This window comes from Anopheles arabiensis, chromosome 2, assembly GCF_016920715.1.
Source record: "Anopheles arabiensis isolate DONGOLA chromosome 2, AaraD3, whole genome shotgun sequence".
Classification (NCBI taxonomy): domain Eukaryota; kingdom Metazoa; phylum Arthropoda; class Insecta; order Diptera; family Culicidae; genus Anopheles; species Anopheles arabiensis.
In genome coordinates this window covers 72830464-72855244 of record NC_053517.1, presented here as the reverse complement: position 1 = coordinate 72855244, position 24781 = coordinate 72830464, and the positions used below count along the sequence as shown (strand labels likewise).

Below are 24781 nucleotides of genomic sequence, written 5' to 3'. Positions count from 1 at the left end.
CAACCAATTGCACCACTATTGGTATATTTGCCTTAGTAATTCGTAACCGATGAGAAATGTTTTACTCCCAACCCGAGAATTTTGTCGATAGCCGGCTTTTTGGTGAAGCGTGGAAGAAAATAAAGGAACGGTTTAATTCAAAAAGGAGATCATACAACCGAAAGAGCAGCTTTATTTCAGCTGGCATGAAAAAGCTTTCGCTCACAAAATTAGAAAATTCCACCATCAATTGAATAAGATAAACAGAACGTAAGCAGTGGTGCTAATGTTTTCGCTTTGCTCGCTTCGACACGAACAGTGCATACTAAATGATGCGCAATGTGACGCACCGATGGCCGGGCGGAAAAAAGGGGAAACGAATTTCGTGGAAATCAATCAACCTGAAGCTGTCGTTAGGCAAATAAAACAAATATCATTCTTGTTGTTTTCCTTTTATTTATGTGCTACGCGGCAACCTTTTGCGAGTCGTGCCGTATCTAGCAAAGAGATCGAGCGCCAACTTTCGCAAGCCGTAGTCCCGCTCAGGGCCAACAAGCAGCGAGTCATTCTAACTCATTCAATATCGCGTTTATGCTTGGTTGGTGTGTTGCAGGAGGGGATAAGATAAGGGCACGCCGTGAGAGCGTGCGACGCATTCCATCAATTCTTCAGCGACGTGGAAGTGTATTTGATTACCACACGTTTGCTGATGCTAGGAAGACGTTAAATCAATTTAGACAAGGTGTGGCTGAAGTAATGGTGTAGAAAAGACATCACTAGTGAGTGGGCGTGCGTGAAGTTTTAGCGAATATTTTCATGACGATCTCTATGAATTACTTAAATGTAAAATCTTACTCCGTGTATGGTTTTTGATGATTTGAGGACTTGCATTTGTAGACAGATGTGGTAGAAATAACATTGAAAATCACGGCATTGGCTGCCTCTTGATTCGTCTGTTCTGGGGGTTGAATGATCACAATTTTGTTTAATAATGCTCCATAAAAGAAAGGTGTGATACAAAGCTTAAAAGTATACCGATAATATTACATTAGATCTACATTCGCTAGAAAAAAAAGATAATATTTCAATATCGAGAAGCGACAGCAGATATATTGCTTTAGACAAGTTTCTCGAAAAGTCCGGGAAAAACGCCTGTTCTTGTAAGGCTACAGCTGAAGTAGACACTTCACAAATTGATGGTTTATAATTTTAATACTAAAAAAAACGTTTCCAAACAAGACTTTCCTGGTACAATAATATTTGTTTTAACTTCCAAAATCTTCTACCTTCTACAGTGGTGTCGGAGTGCTTCCCAGGAGGCTAAACTTTGTCTCGCGCAAAGATAAAATGCAAAGTGTATGTTACATGCACGTAAAAGATTGAAGTAAAAGATTTACAAACCCTTGGAAATCAAAAGAAAGAAAAAATATCAAAAGTTTGCTAGTTGTTTTTTTGCACAGAAATGGGTGCAGTTTTCTAGCTGGTTGTTGTTTGTGTAGCAAAGTGGGAATGTTTATGGCTGGGGGCGGGTTGTAGGTTGTACAGTACGCTAACTTCAACTAGCGGTGGCTCATTGGATAGTCATGGAAGTATCCCGCACTGCCAGTTTGTATCCCGCTCAAGTGCACAATCAAATTGTGTTTGCAAAATTATGTGCTCCATTACTGCCACCTCGAGGAATAGCAGGGCGTTGCCGCTCGCGTGACCGGCTCGTGCAGATTAAGCTCAGTTTCTCTGGAGCTCTCACTCTGCGCACGTATGTACAGTATCGCTCTCTGTTTCCATTTCCTTATGGTCTTTCCATCCTTCCCACCAATGGAGGATTTCATGAGCTGCTCCCTGCTAGACATCGTCCTTAGCCGGCGTGGGATTATGGCGGCAGTTGCTGGAACGCGTCAGAACAAAGGACATAGGTCACCCGATGTTTGCCCAATCTACGTCCCGTGTATACATAGGATAATGTATCCTACCACTCGTATGGAACATTATGTGAGCAGCTCCCCGTGACAGGAAGTTAGCGGGCACAAGTACGCTACCCAACCCCATAGCCGGAACATGATTTCGAGGAACGGGAAACCGCCTCAGTGGTTCGGTTTAATGTTACGCGCCCGAAACACACAGCCCCCTTGGTTTCACCATGGTACCACTCCACTCTTTCGGGTGTACGATTGCTGCTCTCCTGTTGTGATAAGAAAACTTGGAAACAAAAAGCCGATTAGATTGTTTCATATTTATTTTGGACCTAAGAAGCATGCTCGGTACACGCGCGGGCAAGCATATGAACTGGTCAAAGCGGATTAGATCCGAAACGGCCGTGCACCCATTAGCTATAGCAAGTGAACGGCTGGGATGAGATTCAGAGATGGGGTGGATAGGCGGATGACTGTGAACAACGAAAGCCGTTGGCAAAAGTTCTGCTCCCGGTTGCTGCTCGAAAGGGTCAACCGGGTTGGTGGGTACGAGTGCCTTTGGGTGGGTTGGAGCAAATAAGCTGAAGCTGCGGCAATAGATAGCCCAATGTGGCCAGGTTTCCTTGAGCATGCTGCCAGCAACAGGGGAACGACAAACATGAAAATCAAAAGATGATAATTAGAGAAACATAATGTGACGGTTTGTTCCACGAACGTGACGTATGACGAATTATGGCGTATGGTTGTTTTCCCCACCCACGGGAAAAGTGGAGAAATCTAATAGTGCTTCTAGCGAAACATCAGCAGTAGCCGGTAGGGACCCCACCTGTTGACGGGTTGTGCGGCACGTAGGTATTGCGTGACCGACAGTGTTGCTCATTGTCATGTTTCGTATATTTTAGGAAAAGACATTTTTGTCAGTGTTAAATAGACTAGTCCCCGTGATGTAGTTTGCTTTCTAGTAAAACAGGTTTCTGTAAAATCATGATGCTTTTGCGGAAAAATTAAAACTAATTTGATGAGCTTATATGCTTTATTAGCCAATCAGCCTGTATTCACCAATAGGTATATGTGTATAAAAATAGTGGATGCAAATGATGGCACTAAGCTAGACAGTTACACTTCTGCTTATTTAACGTTAAGCAATGCAAATATATTTATTAGATAAATTTAAAAAGGAATGTGCACTGTGTGTTGAACAGGTGATTCAATAATGTGATAGTGAGGTTTGTTAGTATAGCAGTACAGAGTAATGTAGAATGTATACTTCTTTAAGTGCTTGCTTGTTTGTATTATGTTGTAGAGTTGATGGTGTATTTTTAATTTGTTTTTGTTTGACAACCGTTATGAAAAATTAAAATAATGAATATGATAATAAGATAAAAAGGTAATTAAAAAAATATTATAATGAGAGTCTTTCGAGAGAAGATTCGAGACACGCGCGCGTTTAGTGGATTTTGAGGTCTACACTCACTAATAGTAAGATGATAGGACATAGAGGCACCATATTGGATTCATTAGAAGAGTTCGAAAACACTCAATCTTCCATTCGAGTTTTATATTAAAATACTATTTTTTGTACCTAAATATCTTCAAGATAATTTCGTCCTTCTCTAACCTTTGACGGGATAGAGGGACCATCATAATCATCATCATCAAGTTTAAAGGATTTCTGATTCGGATTGATAAAGCTCAACGAAGCTTTGAAATGAATCAATGAATGAATGCATCTGAATCTTCATAGATTCATGAATCTATAAACTTCAATGTTATGTACGCAACCAGTTCGGTGTATCCGCAATTCGATTATGTCCTGCATCTGACAAAAAGATAACTTCTTCTGCTCTTATACGATTCAAAAATATCTCGATATCATAAAATAAAAATATGAACATTGGAAAATTCCATGTTAATAAATCTAGCTTTAAAGTAATCGTGTCATTGAGACAAAAATATACACATCAGTGTGGCATCATTGACACTGTTTACTACGTGGGATCAAGCACATAATTATGTAAGTAGCTTGAAGTGTAAATTCTTTCCACACTGTTGTTTTCCCGGTAGTTAAACAGAGTGCTACTATTAGCTAGGATTGGGCACTACTTTGTTGCGCTGTAGGTTTTTTCTTGCGAGGCTTTGTATTCCTATCTGGCAGATAGCACAACGCCTTACCGAGCACGAGTATGCAGAAGTAATGAGAAAATCAAGCAATCGTGGTTTTACACAGAAGTCGTCAGATAGATATTCATCATTGTCTCTTGAGGAAGGGCAAAACCGGGATGGTCTTGAAAAAAAACACACAATCACAAAAAAAAAAAAAAACTCGTGAGAATCCAAAGAAAACGGGGCTGAGGCAAAACCCGAGATGGTGAAAGCATAAGCGTGACAGGGAACGGCACCGAGATGAAAAATAATATCCTTCCTGGCGTCGCTCTCACCCATCAACGGCAGAGAGTAATGGAGATGCCGGAAGGTTTGATAGTGGCGAGGCAGGATCGTTGAAAAAATTCAACTTATTCTTCCCGGCAGAACAATGTTGGGTTCAGTTGTATTATATTTCATTTTCGTGTTGCTTTGTCTCTCGATCGCCCGCACTCCCGCGATTTTTTCGCTTTTTGTCGGATTTTTTCGGATCATGTTTTTTAGTCCCGTGCTCGATGGTGATGACGACATCGCGTTGGCCGGTCCGGTGCCATGTGCCTCGCAATGGGCTTCCAATGCGAAGCCATGGGAGCGTGAGCGTTTTCTAATGCTGCGAGGAGGTACGTACCATGCCTTACCACCATCTTCTCTTACGTTTTCACACGCGGTTCGTTGCTCCATCAAGCCACCTACACAGAACCCAGTTGGTGGGCGAGTTATGAAAATTCTTTGATGTTTTTGCCCTGTCCCAGCAAAGAGTACCCCGGAACGAAGATCGTCGTAGTCGTTATTAAGGAAACGATGGGGATGAAAAAGAATGCCAAAAGGAGTTTCCCAAACGCGCTGGTTCTGTACCATACGAAACACACACATACAGGCGCGAGTGAGTACTACAGACGAAGAAAACCGAGATTTCCTGACAACACTTTTTCTATCCGTTTGCGTGCGATGGCTATCCGGTTCCATATGGTTGTTGTCTTTGCCACTGCTGGTGGGAATAATGTAAAAGGCTCCCTATCAAATTCAGTTCTGCGTTTGTAGTTATCGTTAAATGGTAAAATTGGTTTCAGCGATGTAAGGCAGTATACGAGTATTTCATTGAGAAGGATTAGAGCTAGTGTATAGTTGTGAGTAAATTGTTGTTAAATCACATGCTCACACATAAAAAACACTGCCAAAACGATGTTCGATTGAAAGCCACACAAATGATCTCAGTCATACTTATTAAGAAAGTTATGTATATACGGCATCGTACGATGTTTGCTCTAACTGTCACAATTTCTGGCCCAGTTACGGAGCCACATAGCCTGAAGTAATTCGTTCTATAAATTTCACCCCAAAAACAACGTGAAGCATTATTGGCGGGGGAAGGGGGGGGGGAATAAAAAGGGACATATTTCCACCGACATGGGAATGTTTAATATTCTCGTAGTATGAGAAATCCCCACCGAAACACACTCTCGCACACTCATATGCACACATATGGATTCTGACATCGCTCAATCCCTTGGTTTTGTTAGAGCGGGAAAATTCCTGACTACAGTTTTCCGCAACCGCTTGCGCAGTGGAGGGGTGTAACATGCGGTAAAAGTTGAGAAAAAAGGCTCACATTTTCCCGTGCCCTAGTCGGTCAGCAACAGCGATTAGTCGACCCACGTGTCGTCGGCCGTATGCTGGAACACGTTTTGCAAGGTTTTGTGTCTCGCGGTACGTGTGCATGAATGATGAACAGCGCCCAGGCCCGGTGGTAATAATAGTGGCGGTGGTGGAGGTGAATAAATGCAACCCGTAGTTGCACTATTCCCTGTTCGGTCAGGTGGTCGTCACGCTGTAGCCAGTGATCTAGTTCCGATGGTGGCAATTTAATGTGCCGGTCAGCCCTTCCTGGCTTAAACGTTCGCCCAGGTGGTAGATTGTCGGTGGTTTATGGCATCACTTTGCAAGAGCGTTATCGTTGGGTTAGCCGACAGTTGCATCTGAGGCAGTTGGAGTTTCGTTTAACTTAGCCAGGGTACTTTGCAAATTTTGCGGAAATGTTGAATGTTGAGGTGGTGTTGGTGAATTTAAATCGTTTTTTGAGCTTCAAATTGGAGTGTTTTATAATCTATTGCTTTACAAGCAGAATTTATCGTTTATGATTGCAAACAGTAGGAACGGTTTTTGTACTTATTCGAAAAGCTGTTTAACCATCAAATAATGAAATTCGAAACTATTGCTGGTTGCTATCCGTTGTTACAACCACTCGGACCTCCTTTTTATTTTGGGCCATTGTTTGTTGAATATTTCCCATTTGCTCTTAATATTATAAAGTTCTGAATATTCGTTATTTAGAAGATTATTGTTATAATTCTATACTAATTCCTTTTTCAAAAGTATATCATGTTACTGTCCAATTGATAATTGAGAGAAAATTTGATTTATTGAAAATAAGGTTTTTTTATGTCCGAAATAAGACTCCGATGACGTATATCGCAACCGAATCTATTTGCGCATTCAAATATTGTTCCCTGTTAACATTCATTTAACACTGTCTTGCCGCTAGCCATTATTATCCATTACATCCTTATAAATAAAAAAAACTGCTCTGCACAACAAAATGAGAAGAGGGAATGAATATTCATTACAGGATCTTTTACTCAAATCCTTTGCTAGGGGATAAAACATTTCCCTCCCTGTGCGACCGAACAGTCCCGCGATAGAACGAAAGCAACAGTCCAAACGTACCCCGGCTGTGTCCAATCAACTGTCGTAGGACATTATTCAACAAAACCGAGGAAAAGGCACCGACATCTCGGATACCCATTTATAACACATTGCTTCTTTTGAGCTTGGCTGTCGGACGGGAATATCCAAAGCAGCAGAGAGTATCTGTCTAAACCTGAATCCTGAAGTGTAATTAATGTATTTTTCTACCGTCTCACCTGTCGGTAGTGAACAACCAGCACTCTCATTATGGGTTTCATAGGACCTTGCGTAGTGTTAGCAAATATTATTTATATCGGAATGTTTTTATTAGCAGCTATGGAGTTGTTTGCAAAGCAAGATGTAATTAGGAATTGGAAAATTGACTTTCGGAGCATCATATGGTATTCTTTCGTTAGGTTAGCAGCATGTATACAACAGATTTCGCCCCTAAAGATGTAGTTATTTTAACTATTTTAAATTTTTACAGTATGTTTAAAAAACTTTCATTAGCTGGTCCAAGCAATATCGCCAGGTACCTTACAGGTAGTATTTAACATTTTAATTAATGTACCCAACACATCGTCTCATCCCCGTAAACTCGACAAGATATTCGATATCCGATACGTTTTGGAAAAAAAACAGCAAATGAGCAAAATGTGCATAAAACTCCTGTGGCTGACAATAGTAAATTCTAGGAATGAATAATCACTATCGTATCGTGTGCTTACGCCCGTTCCCTGCACCCACTTGCTCGGTGACCGTATGACGGATGTTTAGAAAAGCACATTTAACAGCCATGGCGGATTTGCTTGATGGATTTCCAATTATTTCGTTCCCAGGATTACAGCACATGAACGTGCAGCTGCTGTACACAATTATACGGGAGCCGAGCAGCATCGGCGACGGGATGCACAAAGCAACACACTGTGCACGTGCTACCTTGTGCACTGGCATGGGTGTTCATGCTGGTAGGCCTGCATCTGCGTTTCCAAGCAGCTATATATTAGACAGGATTACACCGGATCGGTAGCAAGACAAGCGGCAAGTGAAGGGAATTGTCGTAGCCGACACGACCTTGGCTTAGTAAATCACTCATATTCGAGACCATGAATGCCATTTTGGAGTAGGCAGCTTTTGCACAAAAATAACCCACGTTGGTGTAATTATAGTCAATGTGGTTTAGGGGACACTTCAATCGATTTAAGTTTACTCACCAATAATTGAATGAATTTTAATCGTTTTCATTAGCGATTTCATTAAATCTTCAATGTAATAACGATAAAACAAATGATCTTATAAAGATTTTTACGTAGACTCGTTCGTTACAAATATGAGTTTAAAAATTTAAAACCTATTACTACTCCGTTTTATCGTTTATACTAGATTGCTGAAATTTTAGCCTATTGGTGGAACAATACTTATCATTCTGGTCGTATTTTCTATACCTAATTGACAGTTGCAATCTACCTTATTAGATTTCGGTAATTGTGTACAATACAATCATGCATCGAAAAATGTTTTCTACTTGATATAAACAACTTGGCTCCCTTGAATGAATGCCTCCATTTACAGCGTTGTTTCATAGTTTTAGTTTGTTTCCAACTGTTTTAATTATAATATTAATTATAACTATTTTTATAACTGTGCATGTTACGACTTTGTTCTGTGCCAAGACCTCCGTAATTAGAGTCATGTTTGTATGTTTTTTCAGATACTAGTGTATAATTAAAAAAAAGTACGTTTCTGGATAATCACGTGAATGTGAAAAATGTAATTGATGTTCGATGAGACATCTTTGAGCTCATGCATATTCAAAGGTAATTAAAATACGCTCCGCAATGAATGTAAACCATGTTTTGCCGAGCAAAAAGTGGGTACATTTGAAAATTATCTTAAAAAATGTCATCCTTTATCCAAGCACTCGTATAAAACCAATGTACTCTCCCTTTTAAAAGGGTTTCGGAATTGGCTGATTGATTTGTTGCCTGTTAGCGTTCAATTTGCTGGTAAATTTCAAACCCGACCGCCCATCATCGATCCAGAAATTGGAAGTGCATCTGTCTTGCACGTGAAAATGGCGCTCATTATGTAACGGGCTCGTCCATCACTTTTCCTACGGACGATTGATACCATTGTCACTCACGTCGTTCCGGTACCGCCTTTCGCAGACGTACTCACAGTCGCGCGGACAAAGTGGCAGTTAAGAACGTTGAAATTAGGCTTGCATTACTGTTTAAACGTATCCGCAAAGTACGGATCTCTACTCAAGCTCATTCCAAACACTCTTTTCACAAATCGTTGTACACTTATCTTTCAATCAAGCACGGCGATGCGTCGGTCGGTTGTAAACCACCTGCGGGTAGGAAAAAGGCGACCGCCGTTTTTCTTCACTACATTAACCACGCCCGCCGTCGATCATCACCAGCATCAACATCATCAAAATCATCATCATTCTCATCACAACCACCAGCACACCATCAGCATTATTGTGGTCACCACCACAAAACCACGTAGTAAGGTATGGTGTGGGATTTTTCGCCGCGTCGAAGATTTATTTCTTTTACACTGTTCTGTCGTTTCGCGATAAATCATATCCACGCGGGTAGATTGTTTGATCTATCGGCAGTAAACTCCCTCCAGACATTGACTACACACATAGGACTCACAACACATACATCATACACGCACACACACAGAAAGAAGCATCTAAAACTTGGCGATGTTTTGACTTGTCTCCACACTGCTCGCGACTGTGTTCGATCTTAAGCGAGGCGCACGGAAAGTGAATTAGCTCTAGCACACAATCGAATCAAATAGATGTACAAGCCCTTGCCGTAAATTTCGACTGACGATCCAGGCAGGTTTACTCCCTGCTTTCATGTCATCTCTTTCACTCTCTTCCTCACTCTCTTTCACACACACACACACACACACACACACACACACACACACACACACACACACACACACACACACACACGCAAACGCACGCACACACATATGTTCTTTCTCTCTTCGGTACTGGTATTATATTCGCGAACTACGCCATCAGGCGTTTCTGCTCATTTTCATTCCTCAGCTAACTGTTCCAGGCAAACTGTCGCTAACAAATCCTGCTTATCTTATCAAAAGGGGGTTTGTTTTCGTTTGTGATTAAAATAACTGCCACCAAAACACCACTTTCACTACACAGCCCATCGCACCATCGTGGTGGCGTCGTGGGGGAAGGGATGGGCTTTCATTGCTACCGAGCCAAACAATGGAAAACTTTCACTCAGTATTTTCCACTGCCATTTTGCTGGTGATTTTTGTCGTTTGTGGCTGCTGTTTGATGATGCTGCTGCCTCATGCTTTTGGCTTATCTACTTCTGACCACGAACGGTGCCGGCCCCACCCACACCGATATTGTGGTCAGAACCCGTCCGCCTCTTCTTAAAGCCAGCAAATCGTGCGCAAAATCGTTGCATTTTGAGTTTGCTCGTAGATATTCCATTGGAATTATGTGCAAGTTGTAGAAGTTTACTGATATAACAAACTAATGGGATATAACCTGCACGCTCGTTAGCTTCTCAAACACACACACACTCACACACTAACGGTATGTTCCTGATGCAAAGGGAAGGTAACAAGGTATGTCGGTTTATAAAAAAACGTTTGCGGTACGATATGAAAATTTTCGTAGTAACCGCCAAACACACCCGACAATGGATGACAAGTATTTTTTTAAATATGGATTTAAAACTCTAAATACGATGTACTAGGGAAAAAGTGCTCACGTTATCAATACCACAAACTCGTTACAATTGAACCTATTAATCGCAAACAAATGCAACTTGGTCTGGGCTGGAGAAATATTATCACACTGCACGCAACATTCAAAAACACATTCAAACGATTAATTTCGGCCACGCACGGCCACTGGTAACACGCCTTTTTCTTTCTCCCTCTCTCTCTCTTTCTCTCTCACTCTCTCTCTCTCTCTCTTCCAAACATCCACACACAAACACTATTACACAGACGCTCTCCCGTGAATACGAAACCGTTGAAAGGGAAAATAAACTTTTCCATCCGATCTTACGAAACACTTCGATCAGCTTCGCACGATCGCAACGCAACGCGATACATAAAAGAGGAAATTTCTTTTGGCACGGTATTGTACACGATTGAACGCGGTGCTCAGTTGCACGACGTTTGATTTGTCTATTTGTAGCGACGACGAATATCGCCTATAACAAACTAAGAAATGGTCGTTAAAACCGCGGGGTTTGTGATAGTTCGAAGGAACTTGCTTCTCTCCCTCTCTTTCTTTGATGTGCTTCGTTTCTGCTGTATTTTCTTTACACGCTCGACACAATTAAAGAGTGGTGAAGTGGTGGGCGGTGGTTCGGTGGCCATAACCGTCGACTGACCGAAAGACCCTCCACCTTTGCTTACGTATACACACCGATCGCGTTGGAGCCGTTATCCGTACGCTGTCGATTGCGAGCTAGTACTGAGGGGACGCAATCATTGGGCCGCTTGGCAAAGCAACAAGCAACATGTTGAATCTGGTGAGTGCCGTGCAGGACAGACTGCGCGCGCGTCAGTGAGTGCCGACCGTGCAAGTATACGTATATACGCCCTCACGCCCGTCGGCCTTCCAGTGAGCGGTCTTTGTTAGGATGCTGGAACGTTTGAAATGGGCAGCGTTTTGGGCCGAAAACGGTGATGAGATCTGGCCATGTGACCTGTTGACCGGTGCTGGCAGTTTGTTGGCTTCCAGCGCAATCTAGTAGGAGCGTTCGACCGGTTCGCATCAATGTAGAGCCTTGTTATTGATGGACATAATGGTAGACGAACGGCAAAAGGGTAAAAGACGACCAGCATTTTAAGGTACACTTAGTCAACAAAACTGTACTTTAGTCTTCAATCTTTGTGCTGAGATTTGAACCACCACATCCACAATCGCCCAACGGAACTGAACGGAACTCAGAGCCTAAGCTTTCAAAAACGTCGGACGCAATATTTTCTCACAACGTGACTAGTGACGATGTTCTTACCATAAAGATTAAAACAATGAAAAAGTATATTGTTACTAGCTGATAAAAACGCGCATATTCAACTGACGAGAGGACTAAGCTTTCAAGAATAAATCATTGCCACAACCTTTCAGCGATTAATACGGTGAGTAAAACCCGGTCGGGTTATACACCTGTCATACTTTGTAAATGGTTATTATTTTTGTGTTGCCGATTGTGTTGCCCCACCCGTCGTCATTCCGACGATGCGATGCGAAACAAAGCGGTTGAGAGGTGTTTTAATTTCATGGAGGCGCCCAGTACATGGTACAGTACTTGGCATGAAGTATCCTTCACCGTACTTGCCGTGAGTGAAGCAAAGGGAATCTTGCTTGGAGGAAGAAAAAGGTCACCACGCTTTATCGCATGATGCGTTCGCAAAAGTGGGTGTGTTCCGAAGACAAATGTTTCTTTTTTTGTGGTGTGGTCATTTTTTTTAATGATCTCCGGTTCTTCCATCGAAACATTTAGGAAGGAGTGAAAGCGTTAGGATGAAACATTTCATCCAACCTTTTATGGGTATTAAAAGTGATTGTTCGTAATAATTGTTCACAATGGTTGTATATATCGATGCGAACGATTCAAATAATGATCTATAGAGGCTTTGAGACTTTTAATGGGATCCATGTAAAGCGTTTCCAATGCGTAATGGTACGCAAAAAGGATGTGTAATTCGAGGAAATGTACACGCACACGTGTTTAATAAATTTCACTGAATTTATAAATTACAATTATGGGATTGTTTGGGCTGGCATAAACTTTTAGAGTAAGTACAAATATTTTCGTCAATAAAATAAAAAGGAATTAATGAGCAAAAGGAGTATTAATAATAATGAAAATAAAATTAGTAGTGAAAAGTATAATAATAAAAAGAATAGTAATTGTAGGACTAATAAATTTGAAAACTATTGCTCTAATATTAAGGAGAATAGTTATAATAAAAATAGTAATAAAAATAATAAGAATAATAATAATAATATAATAATAATATTTTTTTTAATAAAACGAATAATAATAGTAAGAATAATAAAAATAAAAATACCAATTCTAATAATAAGGATAATAAATATAATAATAAAAGTAATAAAAATAATAATAAAAATATTGATAGCAATCAAAATAATAACTATTTCCCTAACCGTAATAATGTTAAGCTAAACAAAATAATACTAGTAATAATTTAAACAATATAAATTGAAATGAAATTAATAGGTTCATTTTTTTCTTATATTATAAATGTTATAAAAACTTTATACTATTTAGTATCCTTAAAAGTGTTATAAAATAGTATTTTTTGATATCCGTATTAGGCATAAGAAGAAATAGAAATGTTCTTAATGAGGTTGTTTTGTGAATTTGAATTATTCATCATTTCAAATTCCAGTTCATTTCGGAGGACGTTGTCTGTTTTGCCCTGTTGGAATGTGCTTTGCACTAGCATTTAGAATTACAACTAAATGAGACAGCAATGCTTCTTAAAATAACAATTGAGCACAATGCTGAGGAATTTCAATGACCTTCATTGTTTTAGACAGTTCTTGGGAAATGAAGCTATGTTGAGGATGGTGCTTTTTGTTGTGTCTCTCCTCTCTTCGCAACTGTCGTATTTAGCAGTAGCACCACCACCAGAGGCAAAATGCAAAATGGTAAAACCTCCACAATGCTTGTACCGCAAAGGAATGCTAGCAACTATGTTTGAATTGAACACAATTTTGAAGTTCCACCGTTTAAATGGTATTAGCAGTCGTTATAAAGTGGCTTCATCTGCCATCTCCCATCGAACGTGGGCATGCTTCGCAGCCTTGCCACTTCCTCCGTCCATATTGATGGATGGGCCAACAGGCACAAGAAAGCTGAGAGAATCGCTGCTCACAGTGAGAGTCGCTAGGCACGTTTGTTTTTGGCCCGCCTGGCCCGGAACGGGCCAAAGACTTAATGCACGGGCGTAACAGGTGTGTGCAATGGCGTGGTGGCGTCGGCGGGGGTACAATGGCGAATGCAACAATTTGCCATTTGCTCACAAGCCGACGGGTAGGGTAGAAGGTTCCGGAGTTCGTGCACTGCCCCAACCGATCCAAACAGGGGTGCTCCAGTGTGGAACTCAAACACACACCCAGTTCGTTGTGGCCCTTTCCATGAGTGGCTTCTCACGTGACTGGCTTTCTGCCAAACACAGCCGGTGCAAATCTATCTAGCCTGGCCTGGCCTGAACGATTTCACTGGAAGACGTGATGAGTGGAGTAGGAGGATATGAAACCGGTTGAAAGCCGCGAGTGCCCACACCGGCGGCGTGAGTGGCGAATTGTGATTACATAAACTGTGCGCGCCCGACCTGACTTCCAACGGCACTTCTTGGTGTGGAGTGAGCAATGAGGTTCCGGAGGGAGGGGCGGACGTTTTGGTTCGGATTTTGAGGCCCGAGCTGGGAGCTAGGTCGAGACGGTTTCAGCCGAACAGCAGCCGATTGCGTGCTGTTTTTCGCCGATGAACTTGACACGTGGGTCAATCAGTTGAAAATCAGTGCATTTTACCGCTCCACGCCCGAATCGTTACCTTCTTCATTCGTGTCGGCAGCTCAAATGGGAACAAACAAGACTACCCGTCTTCATTGCTAGTGGGTCTGTGAGTTTTATTTTTTTGTCTTGTTTTAATTTTCCCAGGATAGCGATTTGCACCTCACCGAGGTACTTAGGTAACGCTTATCGGCGAAACTGCTCAACTCTGTTCTATTCGCTCGGCACCGCGAAGCTGGGTGTGCTAGCTGGCTGGCTGGTTGGGCGGTGAAACGTTCGTATCAGTTTCTACTTACGCAGACAATTCCGGGCGGGATTGGTCAGAGAAACTTGTTGGAAGAAATTGCCGGCAAACGACAGTCGCAAATATTTGCCGAAAATATTCGGTGTGCGAGACTGTGTGCGGGAAGCAAATTATGTAAATTTGATTCCTTCTCGATGATTAATGGTCCCATGGCACCTGTGGCTGCTTGAGTGAGCAGCCGGGGCCTTTGCGTGATTAGAGCAGAGCGAGTGGTCCTGTGGGACACGAGCTTTCTTCGCACACGGAGCAGTAATTATGGTTTGTGGTTCGTATCGTCGTTACAACCAGATTGGTCGGATTCGTTTTGCAGTGATTTACAAAATAAGAAGCGCAATACATTCCTCTTGCAAATAGTTGCCAATAGACGAACAGCAGAACATCAGTAGTGGACCTTGAATGCATACATACGAAAAAAAAAACAAACAAATTTATTTTGCACGAATAACACGTCCGACAAACAACCTTTACCAAAGTTATTCGAACAGAAAATAAATATCAAAATAAAAGAGAGCCCGAAATAGGATTCTTGAAAGGCGATTTCCTAGCGATGATATTGCACTTTTAGTGTTAGTGCCTTTTTCGCATGGTTTTGGGTTGACTTAACTTCTGAACAGAAAACGTCCGAAATGCCATGTTACGATAATCTTCCCCGAAGATTTCCGTCTTGCATTCTTTCCACACGAGTTCTAGTACGCCCAAAAACTCAATCGCCCGCTCGCCCGTCCGCCCTGCCCTGACTCGGGCCCGCCATATCAAAACTTTACAATTCCCACGTGGTGCGAAAAACGCGCGCGTTTCTCGAACCCTGGCTGGAGCTTGGGTGCCCAGGGAAGAAGCGTGTGGAAGATCCGTTCACAGGGCAACAGGACGAGAGATAGAGAGGGGAGCGGGAGATTTTGGGGCAACCTTACAAAAGTCACGATTTCCTCCGGTGTCCCGGTTTCTGGGATGGGTTTTCTTTGTGCACGACCGCTTCCAGTACCATTTTCTTTCCGCTTCATTTCCGTCCTTCCCAGGTCGGTGGAGACTTACGGGTGGTTTGCGAGGCCGGGGAAGGCAGCAGCAGCAGGCACGGCGGTTGGTTAGATAACTCGGAGCGAGGCAGAGTGGCATACACACAAAAGCGAAGGGCAATACGCTTGTCTGCATGCCATTCCGGATTTTGGTTCGTGTTGCAAATTCACCTGGTTGGGTTTTTCGGAAACTTTTCGTCCATCTGAAATCGTGCGGTGGTATTGTAAGGCCAGTGGAACCGCGAGGACTTGACGGCAGGACTTGGGTTGTAAGATCGGCCGGATGGATGCAGCAGCTTCTCAATCCATGAAAAGGTAGGAAGCGCCACAACACTTACCATACGTCGGTTTAAGTTTTCCATCGTCGAGTACTACGCCAGCTTCGAGAGATACTATTCCGATGCTGCTGCTTGCCGGTGGGTGGAAATGTGCTTAGCATTCCATATTTCACAACACCACTTCCGGTAGCTGATCGCGTACTATCATCTGCCTGGAAACTATTTCGCTTAGCAAGTTTTTTGTCGATCTGCACATTCTTGTTGATATCTGTAGCAATATTGATTTTTAGAAAATGTGATCTTGGTTCAAGTTTTGTTTGCATGCGTTAACTGCCTCGAATCCGTGTTGCGTATTCGTGCCAAATCCGCAAGAAACCAGACTGAATGCCTTAGCATCTTTTGTCGAGAAAGTTTTTCCTGCATCGCTAGAAAGAAACGGCATTTTTCACAAGACGCTCATATTTCAAATCAAATCTCTAGCGCGGCAAAGGAAGTGCTGGGTACAGCTGATCCAGTTTCTAACACGCCTTCCCATTCCCAAACCACAGCTTACAAACTCGGAAGAAAAAAAACTAGACCAAGAGTCGAAAAGGATTACCGTTCTCCGCCGGGAGAAACACCGTGAGCAAATAAATAGAATTAAATTCATTAAACTGTACTTTTATCTTCATTAGGTGGTTGAGCGCTTTCTTCTTTCGGTTCAGTCAGAGTTACTTTACTCGAAACTGCTTGGGCAATTGAGCACAGCTTTCAATGAGGGGAAGGGTAATGGTAGCATTTCTCCGACCGCCATCGGTGGCAAAAACCGTGTGCTTGTCTGGTGGTCGTCACACAGTTCTTATACTACAGTGGTAACAGCTGGTGCCGACGACTGTCTATCGCGAGCGAACCAAGTAAGCGACTTTCGGTGCAGTGGTAAACTCAAAAGTTAGTTTAGAGCTAAATTAAATTTGTCAACTATTTTATGCTGCCTGCCAGCATCATTGCTCTGTTCGGTACTGTTCATGGGGTTTGGACTTTCAAGTCATTCTTGTATTCTGGACAGATTCTGGCAAGTTCGGTGCGAAATGCTAATGGCAAAAAGCCGTGGCTTTTGTCGAGTCAGAAGTCCACAATGTTCATTCGATGTGAGGGACATGACTGAGTAAATTAGCTTCAGATTTTTTGGTTGCACTAACTTTCTCTAGATCGGACGCGAATTGACTCGTTCCCGGACTGTTCCTCCATACGTAAGATCCATAAGATATATCATAATAATTTAATAGTATCAGCAAGGTCAAGTCCAAAGATTTTTATAAAAGCCAAGCATTTGTTTTCAAAATATTCTTATATTTTGAAAGATGATGTAGGGTTAAATACGTAAAATTATCATTTTAAAATATCTGTTTTCTATCACTGGTTGTATTTATGTCTACGCTCAATTTACTAAAAAAAATACTATCGTACACCTTTCTGATGACACCGTGCTTGGACACACACCTGGCAATCCTTCATATCACCTGGAAGCTATACCGAAGCCAGCTACCGTTTCAGCGCGATACGAAGAATTGCACAAATCAGGGTGGTCTATTTGAATTTGTTTAAATGAAGAATCGTAGGCATGGTTCAACTATCTTCTGGCCAAGATACTTCCGGTCAAGACTAGCACTAACTATTGATCAGGGAAGAACAAGAGCACATTTGGCAATAAGGCGACACGAGCAGCTTCAGAATTCGCTTTCTTTACATGAATGATATTCAAGACTGCATTATTTTGGTGAAGCTGATTTGATTACATTCCACTGATTATTCCACTGATTACTGACTCGAACACTTTACAAATAAATGATGCTTAAAACACATATTAACACTTTAGATTGCGAAAATAACGAGAAACCCGAGTTGTTGACATGTAAACTACGCGCTACGACCAAAACGACAGTTGTCAACAAAGCATCCATAGCATACTGCGATATTTGGTACACCGAAGGTTAGTGGTACCAATTATGGACGTACAGAAAAAGGCATATTTTCGTTTAAATTTTGGTAGATTTTGATGTGTAGTCGTTAAATAACTAATATTTTGCACCAAGTTAAAATTTTTAGATAAAATTATGGTTAGGTGCTTAAAAATCGCTAATACCCTACAGTGCTGCTCTTAGCAAAATGGTAAGAGATATCAAAAATCTTGGCAACACATTTTAAAAGGGTGATATTTAACAAACGGAAGTACCAACATGAAACTAATGAAGCACAAATGTGTTAAAATGTTCATAATTGAAATGAAAAATCCTTCCTTGGTTTTAGAATGCAAATAGACTGTTTTAGAGCGAAAATAGTGTTCGTTATAGCCATAATTGGTGCTATAGCCACAATTGGTACACTTACCCTATTGTTAATCATTGACCTTCAAAATGTTATTGTCAAGATAATAAAAGTCTTTGTTTTTAAATTTTCCACAATTGTTTCATAATGATTGAACATGACAGTAAGAACGAAATGAAAATGAGAAATACTACGGATAAAGAAACGGGTTTCACTTGTAAGTGTTGGTAATGTGCCGTATGTGCACATAACGCTTGTCGAATGCTTGCACGATCATCGGTCTCATTATGTATGCGTTAGCGATCACAATAACATCGAGGTTGTTTGCCTAACGCCTCATCAGCATGCATGAATGTGCTTTGTGGCGCGCTTCTTGTGCTCCATAACGACCCAAGACTCGGATAATGCAAATTCGTGTCAACCTGGCCAAACCTTTCCCTGTGCTAGAGATCGTGAAACTTACGCAACACAGCCGGAATGTTTTTGTTCTCGATTGACTATCATACTCTTTGGGAAATTCTTGGCTGGTATGAAACGGACGGGAGGTACGTTAGATGTTTACTGCTGACGTATGTTGTCGGGATTGACAAAAATTGAAAGTCTTGGTATGGCAAGCAGCAAATGGAAAGAATGCTTAATAGGCTTGTTGCCTACTTACTGCGTGAGATGTCGAAAGTGAAATGGTAAAACTTGTCTAATGATGTATGACTTGCATTTTTTACTATTGTGTTCCACTCAGATCTAAAAATAATTAGAACATCTTGGACAACTTCTGAATGATTTAAAAAAAAATCACAATTATCATGAACAGAGTACGTTAAAATTGTAACAATTAAAAATATCTTAGATTTATTACTTTGTTTTCCTACATTATGGAATAACTGCACACTAAAATAAACAAGTTTAATACACTTTTTATGCTAGTATTAAAATAATAGTGAAAATGATATCAATAATAGATATTATGTTTCAAATGGGTTACCCATTTGTTCCCCCTTCTTCCTTCATTCTGTGTGTAGTGACACCATTGGCTTTCTTGCCAGTCAAGCGTAGTTATTTATGAGCGTAGTTATTTATTAAAATAAAAATGCTTCTTTTTCTTTGCAACTAACGTTATCCGCATTTCAAAAGACTTCACTACAAACTATGTATGACTTAGATAATTAAAACAATAATCAGGAAATTATTTAAGATAATCAATACGATTTCTGAGAAACACTTGCTACGGCGTGAAGAAATGATATTGAAGGTGAAATTTACAAAATTAAATTACACAACTATCTCAAACATCTTTTCTGATCGTACCACTATTTACACTATTCTGATTCTTTATGATTCTTTCCACATCGTACATAATACCTTCGGGGAATGTGCACAATCACAACGCAGGCAAACACGATCACACCAACGCACATAAGCCACTGTGCTGTATTTAAGGGGAAGGTTTGTATATTTTTAGAAGAGGCCACTTGATTCTTCCCCATCACCGACACGGGTTATACGAGTTGAGCTGCCCAGGTGAGTACTGCCCAGGTGTTCGAGTCTAGGAGCATCGAACAGCCGAAGGTAAGTTTCTATGGTTCTGTTTTTTTTCGATGGTTTCGGTCATGCATAAGCTTTGGCTCAGACCTTTTTGGAACAGACAGTTTCTTCCCATCGCGTGATCCTACCCACGCCCCAGGTAATATGAGCCCAAGCACAGTGTACCGCCGGCAGGCATCACGTGTAAAGGATACAAAATTTAGCTTTTGCTTGGTGAGATTTGAGCGTGCGTGTATGGGTGAGCAGGTGCAACTTGTTGCTTCATTATGTTTTAATCATCACGAAGCATGTGAAGGTGTACCAGGGCGGTTGGACGTAAAATCAGAAAGCCATCCATGTGAACGGAAATGTTTGATGTTTGATACTATAGCATCTATCTGATGCTTGGTTCATGTAACGATGGATGTATTTCTCCATGGGTTGCCTGAAATTGACTAGTGTTTGAAGGTCACACAGATCCGGAGTCATCGAGCACAAAGGAGGAAAATTATCTGTGGTTTCTATATAAAGATTTCCGGTTGCTTCAAATCATTCCATTTGAATGACGAGGAGTTGGGATACTTATAGAACAAATAAAAAATCACAAAAAGTTTGCGGCAAATAGCTTCAAATTTTGATTCTAGAGCAAGGATTATTTTAAGGTAATATAATACTTTTACAATAATGCTCAGCATAAAACTTACCAAATTATTGCACTACATTATACCATCATAGTTAAGTCAAACAATATGCTAACTTACCTGTAAAAGAGAGAAAACAAAACGACAGTAAGAATTATTGGACATAAAATGCAATTAAATACGGATAAAAAGCGGGTGGAAGGAAGTAAAAACCGGTAGAGATAATTAAGTTACATCCGCCGCCGGTAGATGTGGATTTCTTTGACGAATGGAATTTACAAATGCGCATACGCGCTCAGTTGTTGAAAATTTTCTTGAACTTGTCTCCGAGAACGGTCAAAACTGACTGTGATCAGCTTGCTTTCTTTCGCCTTCGTATTTCTTTTGGGGTAAAACAAGCAAGCGTTTCATACGGAGCCATCAGTTTATCCCTACCATGAACCTCATGACGTGGTCGCTTCGTTACACAATGATAGCATTATTAGGTTTATTAGGTTTTTCTGTTTTCGATGAGTTTCCGCAACACCCTGGAAAATGGTGGTGGAGGAGCATTGTGATTGATGCGATTGATGCGATACCGTTGTAGAGCTGAGCCCGGGGCAAAAGGCAAATTCAATGGAGCTTTTAATGCAAAATTGATGAAATATAGAAAAGGTCGAACAATTCTGCTATAGGTCTGAAGGTTCAATTTGAAATTTGTTTGGTCTAGCTAGTGACAGCTATTTTTTTGTTCCAGTGGAGTGGAGTTTTCTCTGTGGAGTTATACATTGATCCGCTCAATGTAAAAGCGGTCGCTGGTAAATATCTTACTGTAATTAATGAATACTTGGTCAATTACTTTTTTTAATTGGATTACAAATGGGTAGACTTGATAAGTTATTCAATTGTTATTAGTATGCTTCGCATGGTAATAATTTTGAGTACTTTAAAATGAGAAGTGTTACAATAATTGAAGATACCAACAAAAGGTTTCATATCCTATCTAAAAAAAATAGAGGTCGAATTAATGGACAGACGAATAATGGATATTTTCATAACACAAACTAATGGGTTTTGCGTTTCTAGTTAATGTTTCCTTAATGTACAAATTGTAGAATTTTACTAATATGAAATCGTACTCCTATAACCAAAATAAATCATCATAAGTTTGCATAGTTTTACATAACTTAACGATAGGATAAGTATGGCTTGATATTGAGGAGAAGAATTAGCCGTTAACACTAAAGCTAACACCAAAGACAGAAGTGGATATCTAATAATCTAGTTAGGATAGAAAGGATGTAATTTTTCACAATTTAATTTTAATTGGCACCATAAGCAACCGTGACTTTATCTTGCTTTTGGTCACGAAAATGTAAAAAGAAGTTCTCACTATGATTTTTAAGTAAGCGATTTTAGCCCACCCAGTTGACATTTTCGAGCACGAATAATCGAAAATTCGAGCAAATTCCCTTAAACTGCATCATTTGAAGGGAATTTAGAAAAAGGCCTTTAAAATCAACTGTGATGCGGTTTTTTCGGTGTTTTCTTCTAGATTCGCTCGGAAATAATGTTTCGTTATAGTTGGTCATGTAGCCATTTTATTCTTAAATAATATCTATTTTTTTATAAAATAATGTCACACAAAATTGTCTTTTGTTTTTCATAAAAAATCTACGAATGTAAAATGAGCTCGACGGCATCGTCCATCGATAGAAGAATGTCTAATTTACGATGTCACAAAATCTTAGCGCTTTCAACACACTTGATCGCACACAAATCCACAATTTCAGGCGTATCGAGTACTAATCGAGCAGGTATGGAAAAACAATTTCGAGCAAATGTCACTTGGGCATGGTGCAACTCTATTCAAATGAAATACGATAAAAGCACAGTAAAATAATTGAAATCATGTTTAATTTAAGAAAACTGTCCTAGAAGCATGTGAAGCCTAGAAACTACTGAATTTATCCAATGCATCTACATCTTTTTTTTGTACTAATACACATTCCCATATAGTGAACCCGTGTAGGAAAAATATTAGACATAGAGGCAGACTTTAATTATTTCGCCATTCGAAGATGGTTTCATTTGCTCCAAAAAGGCTCTGCATTTGAATGGACATGCTGTATCGCAGGAAAAGTGTATCGCAGGCTTCGTGTGCTTGTGCTTCGTTATTCCGTTCGGGATCTCAGAGAATTTCTCCGTCATTCTTTCTTCGCCAGGTATGCAAAAATTCTTGTTGCTGCTTGAATGCTGGTAAAGCAGACATTTTTCAAAACGTTTGCAGTGCCTTCCTCTTTTCGGTGGTATTCTGAATGGATGGTTCTACTTTGTTGAGTTTTTAAAGAATATTTTCTTTCTATTTGACTTTACACTGCACGCAAACTTTACCGCCCAATGTCTGGTAGAATGTGAAATTAGGAAAGGGAATTTTGCTGTAATATGTGACGAAAAGGTTGACATGTATATTTTGGTAAAGCTTTTTTGTTTCGTGCTTTCGGGTATAGTCGGGAAAAGAATGGAACTTTGTCTGGTCGTATAGCAACCGGTGCATCTGTTTAAAATAACTTTTATTGCGGGCAGTTGTTAACATAAATAGTAAGTTACTTATTGTTATGTTACATTTATTGTTAAATTCAAAGGATAATGTGTGACTCTTGCAACGGGATTATATGTATCGGTAGAATTTGAAATTGGCCTTTTGTTAGTGTGACAGTCTATTAAGTCTATTGACAGTCGTATTAAGTCAACATAATCGAAGAAATTAATTAATAAACGATTAAAATTTCATCATTTTATAGTGCCAACTCATCTTTCAAACCCCATGCAAACAATTCAATTACCCACAAGAAATCTGACTTACATTGCCATTTTGATGCATAACTTCCCCTCTGTCAGCAATGAGACACTGCCACAAAGGAAGATAAAACTCAATTCTATCGCATAAATTACAGCAGATTATTAGCCGCTGGCAAAGTGCGAAGAGCCAACAAGCTTCTGTTTGGCCGTGCACAAATGGGCAGCACTTTATTCGCACTCCTGGTAACGATCTGCCACTCGAACTCTTGCGACGCAGTGGTGATTTTTTTTTACCAAGTGTTTTCCTCCCTTACTTCAGGGTTTCAGACCGTTTCAAATGATGGTAAAAAATGAGCGAAGAAGAGTGAAGCAAAGAAATCGAAGGCGAAAGAGAAAGAATCCACTAAGCTCAAACAGGTGGTCGATCAAGGGTAGGACCACCGTCGGTAGTACCGCAGGAGGTTTGTTTTATTTTTCTTAACTTCTAAGCTGTTCCTTGTTGAAATCCTTGGGGGAGTGTAGGACGTGAAATCACGGTCGGCTCCGAGGTACTGGGCTCTGCCAAGGGGTTGCTAAGGGATTCGCTGGATTTGATGGTCTCTGCTGGAGAGCTGGCTTGGACTAGGCAGGGAGGTGGTCCGATATGGAGCTGATACCTCGCATGGTATTGTTTTTTTTGTCCACACTCTCTCTCACATACACACACACACACACACACACACACACACACACACACTCGTTTCCAACCCACTGGCTGGATGTAGCTTGGCTGTGTCCTGTTGTTTCCTTTCGCGATAAACCATTTGCGAAAGAAAACAACGCAACAAATTCAAGAAAATGGGCAACCGGTGGGTGTAACGCAGTTCACGCGGTGAAGCAAAAACCACTTCCAGTGGTTTTTGCACTGCCTCGCACCTTTCCATATACTGGGAGTGGAGATGGAACACTCCTCTTCAAGCAGGGCCTGATTGAACCGTAGCAAACTGTTGCTTGTGAATATTTATTCTGGTTTTCTACTGCCGAACCACTAGTACGCAGGCAGTGGAAGATGAAGTGGTTTGTTAGTTGAAATGAAGTAGCATCTTTTAGTGTGGTGGCAGTTTGGTGTAGTGTTGTACCACTCTTACCATCAACAGTTGACACATGCTCAGCAAACTTCCGCCAAAATGGGCCAATGTAAAAGGTTTTACTGATTTGCAGAGCAGTTTGGAGCATTTCTCTTCATTTCGGTGCTTTCATCGTGCGGACGAAGCTCACTGTTTCTCCATTTGAAGATGGATGAGCGTCCAATCTGGTGCGTGGGTGCCGGAGAAGTCCGTCTACCGGGCGTTATGCGGGTGGGCATACAAAACGTAATATGATTGTGCACGCACACAAAAAGCATGTGCGTATTGCCTAATGAAGATAGATCTGGGATGACGGTGACTGTCTCGGTTGGGTTGGTCAACAAAGCGTGCATACACACAGCCCATCCCAGCTTTCATCGCTCCACTACAACGGATGCGCTGGGAAACTTTCCATCCCTCTGCGAATCGGGGAAGCGCCCTTCAGGGAAGCGCCCCATGCTGAGCCGCTTTCCTGCGGCGTGCAAGCACTGGGGAGACTTTAGCGCCAACACAGAGAACAAAGTGCCATTAAATTGCTTTTATTTGC

General features: G+C 41.0%; 2 protein-coding genes across 3 annotated transcripts in view; both read right to left on the bottom strand.

The window, feature by feature from the left end:
• LOC120901017 overlaps positions 1 to 11200 on the bottom strand; it is a 37061-nt gene extending 25861 nt beyond the window's left edge. Inside the window, exon 1 of one of the 2 annotated variants that reach the window (XM_040308701.1) lies at positions 11161 to 11200. The gene's annotated coding sequence lies outside the window, so the exon portion shown is untranslated. Of the gene's footprint in view, positions 1 to 10794; positions 10947 to 11160 lie in introns of those variants that run through there. The other variant, XM_040308709.1, reaches the window with a different exon arrangement.
• The window catches only part of LOC120901010, a 91587-nt gene that overhangs the window by 22426 nt on the left and 44380 nt on the right, over positions 1 to 24781 (bottom strand). The window lies entirely within an intron of this gene.